Source organism: Euphorbia lathyris, chromosome 2, assembly GCF_963576675.1.
Source record: "Euphorbia lathyris chromosome 2, ddEupLath1.1, whole genome shotgun sequence".
Lineage (NCBI taxonomy): Eukaryota > Viridiplantae > Streptophyta > Magnoliopsida > Malpighiales > Euphorbiaceae > Euphorbia > Euphorbia lathyris.
The window spans coordinates 40,436,079-40,447,940 of NC_088911.1; the positions used below are offsets into that span (position 1 = coordinate 40,436,079).

Consider the following 11,862-nt stretch of genomic DNA (forward strand, 5'->3'; position numbering starts at 1 on the left):
ATCACTTTCGAGTTACACGAAGATGAAATTGATTCAAAAATCACCATATGAATTTTAACCATTTGGATTTATGGGGAAAAATAAAATCAATTCAATATGAATTGATTTAATTTTTTTCAATGGTCAAAATTACAACTTCCAAAAAACCATGTGAACCTAATCAATTCCATGAGAATTAAGTCTTGTTTTCTCATTTGCATTATTATCAAATTATGTGTATTGATTTTCTTTGTCTTAATGGTTGATTAAATAAAGTACTTAAATGCCCTTGTATTATTGTTGTTATCAAAGATATGTAAAGGCAATTCAAGTCATTGTTTGTATTTGCTTTACCTATTTAAGGGTGAGCTTTTTCATATGTAAAACACAAGTTTGATATTAATAAAAATATTACTCTTAAGAGTTTGTGAGTGGTTTCTCTTGTGTTCTTTGGGGAACTACTTTGAACAATTCGGGATTAAATCCTTAATTGTTGGAGACTGGGATTGGATCTTTACAACCTAGTTTTGTAAGGGTTCTTTTCTATCCGACCCTGATTCGTTAGCTTTCCTAGGGATCAAATCTAGTTGTCGGGTTTTCGAGGCACTGTTCCTCGTGGGTTCGCATCAAAGAGGGATTGAAAGTAATACCTTCGGTGAAGAACTATCTACGGTTGCAAACGAAGTGCCCACAACTCTTAATCCGTGTATCACGAACAACAAAAGAAACAACACAGAAAAAGATAACTAATCAGTAATCAACCTTAATAATAGCAATCGCAATGATTGCCTCTAACAGAAGCCGATACGAGATCAAAGAGAGAGTAAGAAAGATTGTAATTAGCCGAGACGGTCGCGGAACGATTCCTCTAGCCCTTCTATTTAGTGTTAGCCGAATTATGGGGTTAGGGAGTCTATTTATAGACTTCTCAAAACCCTAATCCCGGTTATATTAGGTAATTAAATAATTGGAATCTTATTCGGAATAGGATTCCTAATTAGATAATTAAATAAACACTTTACTATTATCTAAATAATAACTAATTATATCTAGATAATTATTATTAATCAAATTAATAATTAATTAATGTTAGGGATAATTAATTAGAGTTTCAATCACATAAAAACTTCTAATTAATATTATCAGATAATCCTTTAATTTAATTCATAACCATAATCAAATTATAATTATTAATCAAATTAATTTATCCCTAATTAATCTACAAATTTCGGCCCATATATATAGTGTCTCACTAATTACATTTTCGTCTTCCGATTCCAAGTCTCATATGCGACCCATTAGGTTCTTTATTGCCACTAGCCGTATATATCCTTTGAAATTATTCATCACGATTATATAATGGAATACCGTCGCGAGCTGTTACTAGCAGAACCTATGATATTCCCCCAAAGCAATTAAGAAGTCAGGTTGTAACTGACGTTAACCTTTCTGTATTAGGTACAGTATAATACGATCCTTCATCAACTATATCTTGTCGGTTAATTCCTTATAACCATGGAACGTGTCAAGGTTACATATAACGAAGAGTCCGGTTTTACTTGTACAGGTTGAATTCACTCTGAAAGATAAGTTAAGTGAAATGTTCATTTCTACTCTTAACTCTATCATCTTGCAAGGATTTCAGTCAATTTACCATAAGCGGCCATTTGGATATATCTCCCACTTATCGGGAGTGACGAATGCTCAATCTGACATTAACTATTCTGCAATTACTTTGTGTGATACCCAACCCTGCTCTCACACACCCTAGGCTCTCATATGTTGGATCATGCTCGCACAGAATCAAAGTACCAGACTCCATAATCCAGAATCACTAATTAACGAATGTTTGAGTCTGAAGATTAGTTATACCTATTAATACCAATGAGATGAACAGTTGACACATTAGATAAATCAATCCATACTGTTATCTCAAGTCGGGCCCCAATCCTAATGAACTCCTTCACCGGATCCATGTAACTGTCTAGATATCTAAATATCTAAAGCTTGTGAGATCAGCTTTCTGTCTCGACAGAAAACATTAGATTGCCTATAACCACCAGTTTTCAGAAATCATTGCCGTAAATCGTTGCATTACCTTGTATTATTTAATTTTTTTATTGTTTCATGTTTATGTAAGTCAACTGCAACGATTATATAAGAACTGTTGCTTTTGATTTATTTTTAATTGTTTAATTTGAACTAAGGCAACAGTAATATGACATTTATGACATGTTGTTGCCGTATTTAACTCGATAATTAGATAACGCAACGGCGTACCATATAAAAGTACTATTCCAACGTTGCATTTAATAAAATTACAATCACTTACCTAACTAATTTGATAATTTAATTTCAACACTTGTTAATTAAGGATTTTATATAAAGTAAAGTTAAAAAACCTGTTCTTTCATTTTTTTATCAAACTAGTACCTTAATTTTTTAGAGAGAGAAAGTGTTGTTTGGTAAGGAGAGAGAAATTGAATGTTTTAGAGAGAGAAAGCCTGAAATGGTTTTGGAAAATAAAAAATTTAGTTTCATAATAAATGCAATGCTAAAAAATTTTAACTCTTGGAATTTTCCATTTTGAGGTCGTTAACTGTCTTTTTATAGTATCAAACTAAAAGGTTCTCGTTTTTAGCAAAACGAAAACCTGATGGACCAAAAAAAATTAGATACCATTTTAACAAAAAGTGAAAACACATATTTATTTATTTTGGACTTTACCCTTATATATAGTTTCTAAATAATTCATTTATTGACTAAAACTAGTGTAATAATATTTCTTAGATAGTGATATAAAAAACTAATAAAAAAACAACTAAAAACAATTAATATTTCAATTAATTATTGTATTAAGAATTTGGTTTAAAAATAATATTTTCATCTTTAACTATAAATTTGCACCAATATAATATTTAATTTTGCATCATAAATTTCCTCCATTAATTTCACCCTAACTTTTCATTTTCCACTATTAATTTTACCCTTTTCACTTTCCTTCCAAATGCTTTTACCTTTTTCATTTCCCCCCAATAATTTCAATCTCTCCCACCCTAATCAAATACTTTTCCATTTCTGTCTATCGCGCTATCTGCCTTTTCCCTCTCTCCTTCTTATGCGGAGGTAGCCACTACTTCTCTTCTCTTTTTGAGTTTTCACTCTTCCAACTGATATTCGATATGGAGTCTGTAGTTAGGACTAACGGAACTACAGAAGCTGAGCGGCACATTTTGGAAATCAGGACCCAAATATTCTCAATAGGGAAGAACCCTAACTCTTTAAATCAGGATCTTCACCATGATGTAACTAGACTTTCTGCTGAGCTTTACACTAAAGATGTGAACCTCATCATGGAGCTTATTCAGGTTTTCCTTTTCTACTCACTTCCTTTTGTGCATATCTGGTTGATGGAGTGGGTCATTATCTGTTCATGTATTTTTTGAAGAATGTGAAGGATAATGATTATCCTGATGGTGTAGAATCAACCCTAAAATTTGTCCTTACAAAGATATATTTAACAGGGTGTGGTGCTCTCATAACTTTCCTGATCTTCAACGATGAAATTGGTTTTTCTAAGCGGAATATGGACTCCATTTGTAGGGTGTGGTGCTCCCGTAACTTTTATCTTTGATATCATCAGGTATGTACTATTTTAGAATCTGATTTCTTGGATTTGGCTTGTCTTGCTTCAAATTACTTGGAATTTGATAATATAGCAGTATTGTATATATGATATATCACCTAATTGATATAGAATAGACAATGAAGTAAAATTACGTTAGAATGAATATTTACATTTATGGATGCAAATTTACCACCAAACCGAATGACTTTGCTTGTCTTACTATTAAATTACTTGGTGGATAGATTCAAGAATGCTAGACTAACAAAGACAGGCCTGGGCAAAGATCATGCATCTTTTCTATCCATCAAACCCTTGCCTATATTGGCATTTACATATCTGAACCAAGTTATTCTAACGTGCTATACTTCAGCTCGTATGGCTAGTCTGGAGGGACATAAGCTTATAGCACGTGAAACTAAAGTACTAAAGAGTTTTGGTTTGTCGAAGTAAAAACTTGTTGGTTTGGGAAACTTTTGAGGTTTCGTCCTGACTTTGAAACGACTATTCTTATTGATACAACTAAGTCATCTAACAATTTGTCTAGTTTGTTCTAATTTCAATTCTTTGTGAAATTACATTATTTACACTTGCAATATTTTTTATCATAATTAGTATGATGCGAATAGTTAAACAAGATAAATGCTTGTTGGTTGATTACTTTCAGGCTGAATATATAAGAGATGTTGGTCTATAAATGATGTCTGATTTGTAATATCATATGTTAATAACAGTATGTTGTAGATTTCTGTTCTATCAAACATAACCTCTTTATTGAAACTGAAGATGGTAATGTTATTTGCCTATTTTGACTTGTAGAGCTTTTGAATATGAAACTAAAGTTTTGTCTCTTGTTGTCTTGTTGATATTGCTGATATTCCGTATATTGCTGATATTCCGTATGTTGTTGATATTCCCAATTGAGAATCACTACACTATGTTTATCATCTTGTTGATATGAAATTAAACAAAGTCCTGAGTCATTTTGCTTTTAAATTTCATTAGGAGAATCTGTTCAGAAAGCAGTGTCTACAACAAGTTTAGGTTTTTCTTTTCTGATCTAGTAAACCTAAGTTTAATTAATAACTGATGTTTATCATCTTTATAATTCTTTGCTAAAGTGTTGTTATTACAATATGTCCACATCAGTTACTATATTTTAATAATCTATTGTTTTAACATTGTGGTGTGGGGTTATGGGTCTTGAATGATCAGGTTCAATGTGTAAGGATTCCCTACCATCTTGGTGTTCAGTGCAGACAAAGATAGTCCAATTCCTTATGAAGGTGCCCTAACTGCCTCAGCTATTGAATCATTCGCGTTGACACAGCTGGAAACTAATATTGCACCACCTGAAGTGATTGAGTTGACTCAGCTTTATAATGAGATAAAAAAAACATTCATTTATTTCTTGCTCTGCTTCTCTGTACATTACATTAATAGAGTGAGCAAAGAGGTTAGCAAACATGGCAATCCTGAAGCCATTGGTAAATGAAACCAAACAATTGAATCAGTATTCTCGCAATGAGTCGTCTGCTCTGTTAAACTCTTCATCTCCTGTATTGTACACTCCTTCTAGGTACGTTTCATCATTATCCTCTTTTGCTACTAGAAATGCTAAATCAGGGGAAAATGGTGTCTTTACTAATGTTGTTACTTCTGGGATTGGGTCACAAGTGCAATCCATATTTATTGCATCATTGAAACCTAGTGACACTTTCCCTTGCTGCAATAACTCTGCCACTCTAGAGGAGCAGACTAAAATGGCTCAGGTATATGGGTTTGATAATCTTGATGGGTTGGTTGATGCAATTGTCCCCAAATCTATTAGAATTTATTCTATGAAGTTCTCAAAGTTTGATGGTGGATTAACTAAGAGCCAAATGGTGCAACATATGAGTAATCTAGAATCCAAACATAAGGTCTTTAAGTCATACATAGGAATGGGATATTATAACACATATGTTCCTCTGATTATTTTGAGAAATATAATGGAGAATCCAGCTTGGTATACTCAGTATACTCCTTACCATGTTGAGATATTGCAGGGGAGATTGGAGTATTTGCTTGATTACAGAACAGTGATTATAGATCTTACCGGTTTCTCTTTAAAGTTATTCCTAAGTTAATATACATTTCTCAAAAAATCTACTGTATTTGTATTTTTTGGTGTATTTCTTATTTCATGTTACAGTTTGGTAGTTATTTTTGGGGCACGGCTTGTGACTAGCCTTTCACCTTGTGCACTGAGTGTTTTACCATTGACCCTTGGATATATTGGTAAGAAGTTTCTCATTGATAATTGAAATAATTTCTTTTCTATTATGTGGTCAACTTTCATTTTTGTATTACGTTTTTTCCCTCTTAAGACCATGACCTCTCTTCTGCAATGCAGGGTCGTTTGGTTCTGGTAAAAGCATTACTGAATGAGTTAACTGTATTTTTCTCGTCCTCGTTACTTCTCTCGTTTCTCATATTGAGCCGAAGTCTCAAGATCTAGCTCAAACATAAGGACATAAATCAATATTACAAGTTCATCTTTTGGAAATTTTATTATCAATGTTATCCAACAATCGTCCATTTCCTTGTAGCATTGACAAGTAGCATAGGAAAATAAATGTTTAAGAATTTTCTCCCTTGTATACTTTCATATAAAGATCATTCTTAAATAAGTATGATGCCTTTGTTTAGGTTGTGGATTGAATTTCATTCTCAATAGGTTTGGCTACTACACTAGCTCTTCTTGGCGTAGGAGCCTCATTTGTTGGAAAGGCATGTGGGCAAATAGGCAAGGGTTACCTTTGGCTGCTTGTGGTTTGGCTTTTATAATGGGTTTAAAATCTTCTTGAGGTAATACTTTATATTGTTAAATGTATAATTGTTCGCCAATTTGTGGTTCCTTAGCATGGTGATTTTAGTTCTCAAATAAGCTGAATGGTATGATTGCAATCATAATTGTTTAAGCAGGCCATTTGGAAAATTTTAGGAGTTTGGAATATTTTGGCTTGCCTAAATTTCTCATGGTTAATGTCCTTGCTTGATAAATAGTTCATATCTGATGTGATAATCTTTGTCCTGATATAATTCATTAATTATTGGGTTTTTTCCTTGCAATCTCCATATTGTATTTTGAGTGATTTTTGACTTTCAAACCTCTTTTATTCAAATCTTGTGGTTCGCATTTTAGACATGGCAACGAAAGTAGTTTTTTCTTTTTGATTTTATTTCTTTATTTATTTAAAATTCATGAAATATTTCATTCTAATATAAATGAGTCTTCTGATGCACTGTATGATGAAACTCCTATAGTGAAAAAATTTCATTTATAATGTCTCATATAGTAAGTGTTCTTTTTTTACCCCTTTTCTTTTTTTTCATTTAAAACATTTCATTTAATGATGTTATTTTTTTAACTTCCATTATTGTTTAATTTTGATTTGATGTGATGACTGTAGGCATCTAGTGCTCAAAAGTTTGTTTCTTTAGTTGAGAAACTCATGTTCAAGATTGAGGACAATAGAATTTTTATCGTCTCTGGAGGGTTCTTACCTCCAAAGCTAACTGATTTTGGATTCAAGATTCTAAAAAGTTGAGTCAGCGAATGACAGAGTGGGGACTCCATACACTCACTTCTTTTAAAAGACTCAGAATAAAATCAAATAGAGGTATGGTTTCCTTTCCAGATAATGGTGGATTACTGCTTCCTTTTGAGATATAGGAATTTGAATATTTAGAAATTTATGAGTGTTCTCATCTACAAGATTGGTGCTCACAACACAGGAGAATATGGGCCCATCATTTCCTATAGGATTTCTGAATTTTCAGCTACTACGAGTAAGAACCCCATGTCTGAAGATGCAATGGAGCAATTCAAAATAGAAGTCAGAGACGAAGTGAAGAATGTGATTAAAGATGAAGTAAAAAAATGAACTACCACCTCATCTTAAATTTCTTGTACAAAAGTTGAGCCTTATTAAACCATCACTCAATCTAAATTTGGATGGTGTTCTTTCTATATTTTGTTTAAATGAACATGACAACTGGTTTATTTATGCTTGTGATGACACTTTAGGATATGGCATTTTATTTTTTAGGTACGGTTGGATGTTGATATTTAAGTACTTTTGGATTTTGTTGCTTGTGGATGTTTATTTAAATAGGCGTTGCCTTTTGGATTATAAATATCATCATTGCCTTTATGTTACAAACATTGTTACATTCTATTCTAAACATCGTTGCACTTGTAAATTAAAACACCGTTGTTTTTTATTCAAAACGCCGTTGCATTTGTAAACTAAAATGGTTGCCTTTAGTTACAAAGTGTTGCTTTTGTTAATAAAAAATCGTTGATTTAGAAAAATAATTGTTGCCTTTGCTAAATAAAGTCGTTGCCTCTGTTATCAAATATCGTTGCTTTAGGACCCGAAATAGTGTTGCCTTAGTCATACATTGGCAACGACTAACAAATGTAAATCGTTGCTTTAAGGTTCATTTTTCGTTACATTTTAATTGTACCCTTAACCGTTGCACTTTGCTGAAAACTTAAAGCAACGATATCTTTATCGTTACATTAGAATCATTTTCGTTGCCTTTGAGAGAAAAGGCAACCGTGAATAAACCAACGAAAATATATTGACCAAAATCGTTGCCTTTGCCCATTTTTGGCCATCTAGCAACAGTTTTGGGTGGCGAAAGTAACAAACCACCATCGTTGCAATAGGCATTCTATGGTGTAGTGTACATGCAAGTCTCAACAGTGCCAACCCCTATAACATATTACTTGACTTGGGTTGATTTTAAGTTTATTGATCTTATTATAAAGTATAGTCTCACTTCATGCTTGTATGAACACTTTATAACTACTTAATAAACTTAGGATTACTTTCTTTATGAAAGATTTGTGCCTTTATATGTAGTTACATTTTAATGCTATATATCTGATTAAACAAATGATTAAATAAACAATTTATTCATTAATATTTATATCCTAAAACAATTGTCTATAGGACATAAACCCCAACAGTATGTAGTACTTGTATGATATGTAACGAACCTTGGGAGGATGGATGGCATCTTTTTATTAAATGTGCAAGAGCTATAAGAGTGTGGCAGAAGGCGGGGATGCTGGAGCGAATTAATGCGGAGGCGGCAGTGGCTGAGAATCTGGCAGTATGGTTTCATAATATGATTAGAACAGCACCGGAACAAATTGTGAAAACATTTTTGATGCACCTCTGGAGTTTATGGCAGGCTAGGAATACACGTCTTTGGCAATATGAGATTCGCACAACAGATCTGATAGTGGCTCAAACTTGCACAGTATTTAATGATTGGTCAAAAGCAAATGCCTTGAGGAATCGGACTGGTACGGAAGAACAACGGATTGGAAATACAGTAGCAGGAAATAATTCATTCGCTGGTTGCACGACTTGGCACCCGCCATCGGAAGGATTTCTCTCATGTTGTGTTGATGCTGCATGCTTTAACACTGATGGTCGTGTAGGGATGGGAGCAGCGGTAAGAGATGCAAATGGGAAGTTTATAATGGGGAGATATGCGGGTCTGTTATGTTTTCCGACAACTCGAGAATGTGAGGCTGAAGCTCTATTACAGGCTATGCAATAGCTATAAGCTGTTGGAAGAAGAAATGTGGTTTTCGAATCTGATGCTAAACAAGTGATTGATGCAATAAATTCTAGTTCTGTTGATGATTCCGAATTTGGGGATATAATTATTCAAATATGATCGATTCTAACATCAAATGACTCTTACTCAGTCAAATGGATACGGCGACAAGCGAATGGGATGGCACATGTGTTAGCACAGTCTTCTCATTTATCCACTTGCCCTTCTTTTTTTAATTTATTACCGAGTTATGTTTCTGTTTCATTGTTACAATTTTGTCATGATTTGGCTCATTAATGCATTGTTCTTTTAGATTAAAAAAAAACTTATATTTCATTTAACCAATTATTATTTAATAAATTAGAAACTCAATAATGCATGTATAACAATTACCATGTAAAATAGATATTATATAAACGATATATTTAAATTATAAGACTAAATTATTATAAAATTGATTATGTGTTTTTAATTAAAAATACACTATAATATAATTTTATAACAAATATTACTTTTTATTATTGAATTAATATAATAAATAAAATTAGATAAAACTTAATTAAACATATAAGAAAGATAATAAGTGGTAGAAGGGTAAATTTATCATTTTCTATAAAATTTATGGATGGAGGGACTAAGTAGTTAGTTTTGTCAAAACTCAGGGATGTTATAGTGTATTTCGAAAAACAGAAGGACTAACCAGTGTAATATGCACAAACCTAGGGACTAATAAATTATTTATCCTATAATTTATACTCAATTTTTTTTATTACAGGGAGGCAAAAGCCTTAAACCATGGATCGTGTCATTCGGGGAACACGTTCCACTAACATCAGAACATAAAATAGTCTAGATGCCTGCAGGAGGCTCCTCACACTCGTGAAGACCTAAAGATAACTGTCCTGCGTAGTTCGTCATCCAATCTGCAGCCCTATTCCCCTCACAAAGGGTGTGGACTAATCTTACTTCCCAACGTCTATTGTAAATCTTATGGCACTTTTGAATGAGCCAATATCATCTATGTCGGCTGTCTCCCTCCTCCTTCATTATGCTGATAACGCTTGCAAAGTCGAGTTCAAAAATAATTTTCTTAAAACCTCTACCCCAAGCAATTCGTAGTCCAAAATACAGACCCCATAACTCAGCTAGGAAAGCAGAACAGATACCCAAATTGACCGTATAACCACCAATCCACCTACCAAACTCATCACGAAAAATTCCTCACGCTGCTGTCGGGCCTAGGTTTCCTTTGCTCGACCCATCACTATTTAACTTTATCCAACCCACTCCAGGAAATGACCAACCTATCAGGACTTCCTGCCTTGTGTTTGTTCTGATAATCTGACCAGTCGTTAGTGCCATTCGGAAGCCACTCACTTGTTGATGCAAAAACCCAATTTTATCCGAGCATTTCTCACCCAACAAATCAAAAATTCTTCTACACCGCCATCGCCAAATCCACCAAGCAACTGTCACAAAAGTAGTTCGCCAATCCCTGTATTTCGCATCTCAGTGGATAGACAGTTCCGCCAGACCCAATCCTTAACACTACCGTTGAAAAACTCAGGTTTATTAATCATGGGTACCTATTCTTGCCAAACCCTGCTAGCCTGCAGACAATCCCATAAAATGTGAAGAGATGATTCTGGCAAAGAACACATTGAACAATCCCATTCATCACTTCGATGTCACCTTCGGCGTTCAACCTTTGTCATGAGACCATTATTTAGTACGAGCTACACAAAGTACCTTAGTTTCTCCGGGACCGGCAACTCCCAAATTTTTCTCTAGTCCAATGATGGTTCGTCACTCATGCCCCAAAGTTGAGTTACCTGATAGGCCGATTTCACCGTAAATCTCCCTATTATCGTTAGCCTCCATCTCCAAGAATCAGGTACCACCTGTTTCAGAAATACCACCATTGATGCCAATTCCAGTATAGTCTCCCTCGGCAGGAAAGGTGTGATCGAATCCCAATCCCACGAGCCATCCATTTTCTAGTACTCGGCCACAGGGCAGCTGCGAAGATATTCAGGAAGTGGATTGCAACACTTTCCCACCAACAGACCATCACTAGCCCACGCATCCGCCTAGAAGCGTGTGTTTCTCCCATTCAAAACAAGCCTCTAAATTCCTAGGCGAAAAATAAATGACCTTTTCACGATGCATTTCCAGATATAGCTTGATACTCAATTTAATATGGGTGTTGTTATTCCAACCTCAATTTTCCACCCCTAGCCCTATGAAAGGATGAAAATGCCCTTTTCAGGTGTTGGGGTTGGGAAAACTAATTTTTTTCCTCTCCCGACATCCGGGCGTGAGGCCATCACGCCTCACCATATGGTGAGACGTGATAGCCTCACGCCCGCGTATCGGGAGAGGAAAAAATTTTAGTTACTAACCTTATAGTTTATTGCGGATTATCTTAAAAGCTGTGAAAGTTGGGAACGCTAAAAACAGCTTTCGATAAATGGAATTTTGTTTTTCTTAAAAGATGGGAAAGCTGTAAAAGTTGCTTTTAGGAGAAGCTACAAATTGTAGCTTTTGGTGAAGGCGATTTTCACAGCTTATAAGGAAAGATGAACTTTTGACCAACATTAGCCCTGTTGGAAATAAAAAAGAAAAACAAAACA

The 11,862-nt window shown here is 34.2% G+C and overlaps 1 long non-coding RNA gene across 1 annotated transcript; it reads left to right on the top strand.

Annotated features, from left to right (window-relative positions):
* Window positions 1-3,100: 3,100 nt before the first annotated feature.
* LOC136220632 (uncharacterized) lies at window positions 3,101-6,207 on the top strand. The gene is made up of 3 exons (XR_010684638.1): window positions 3,101-3,347; window positions 3,504-3,622; window positions 4,820-6,207. It is a non-coding gene; the product is annotated as an uncharacterized lncRNA (long non-coding RNA).
* Window positions 6,208-11,862: the final 5,655 nt, after the last annotated feature.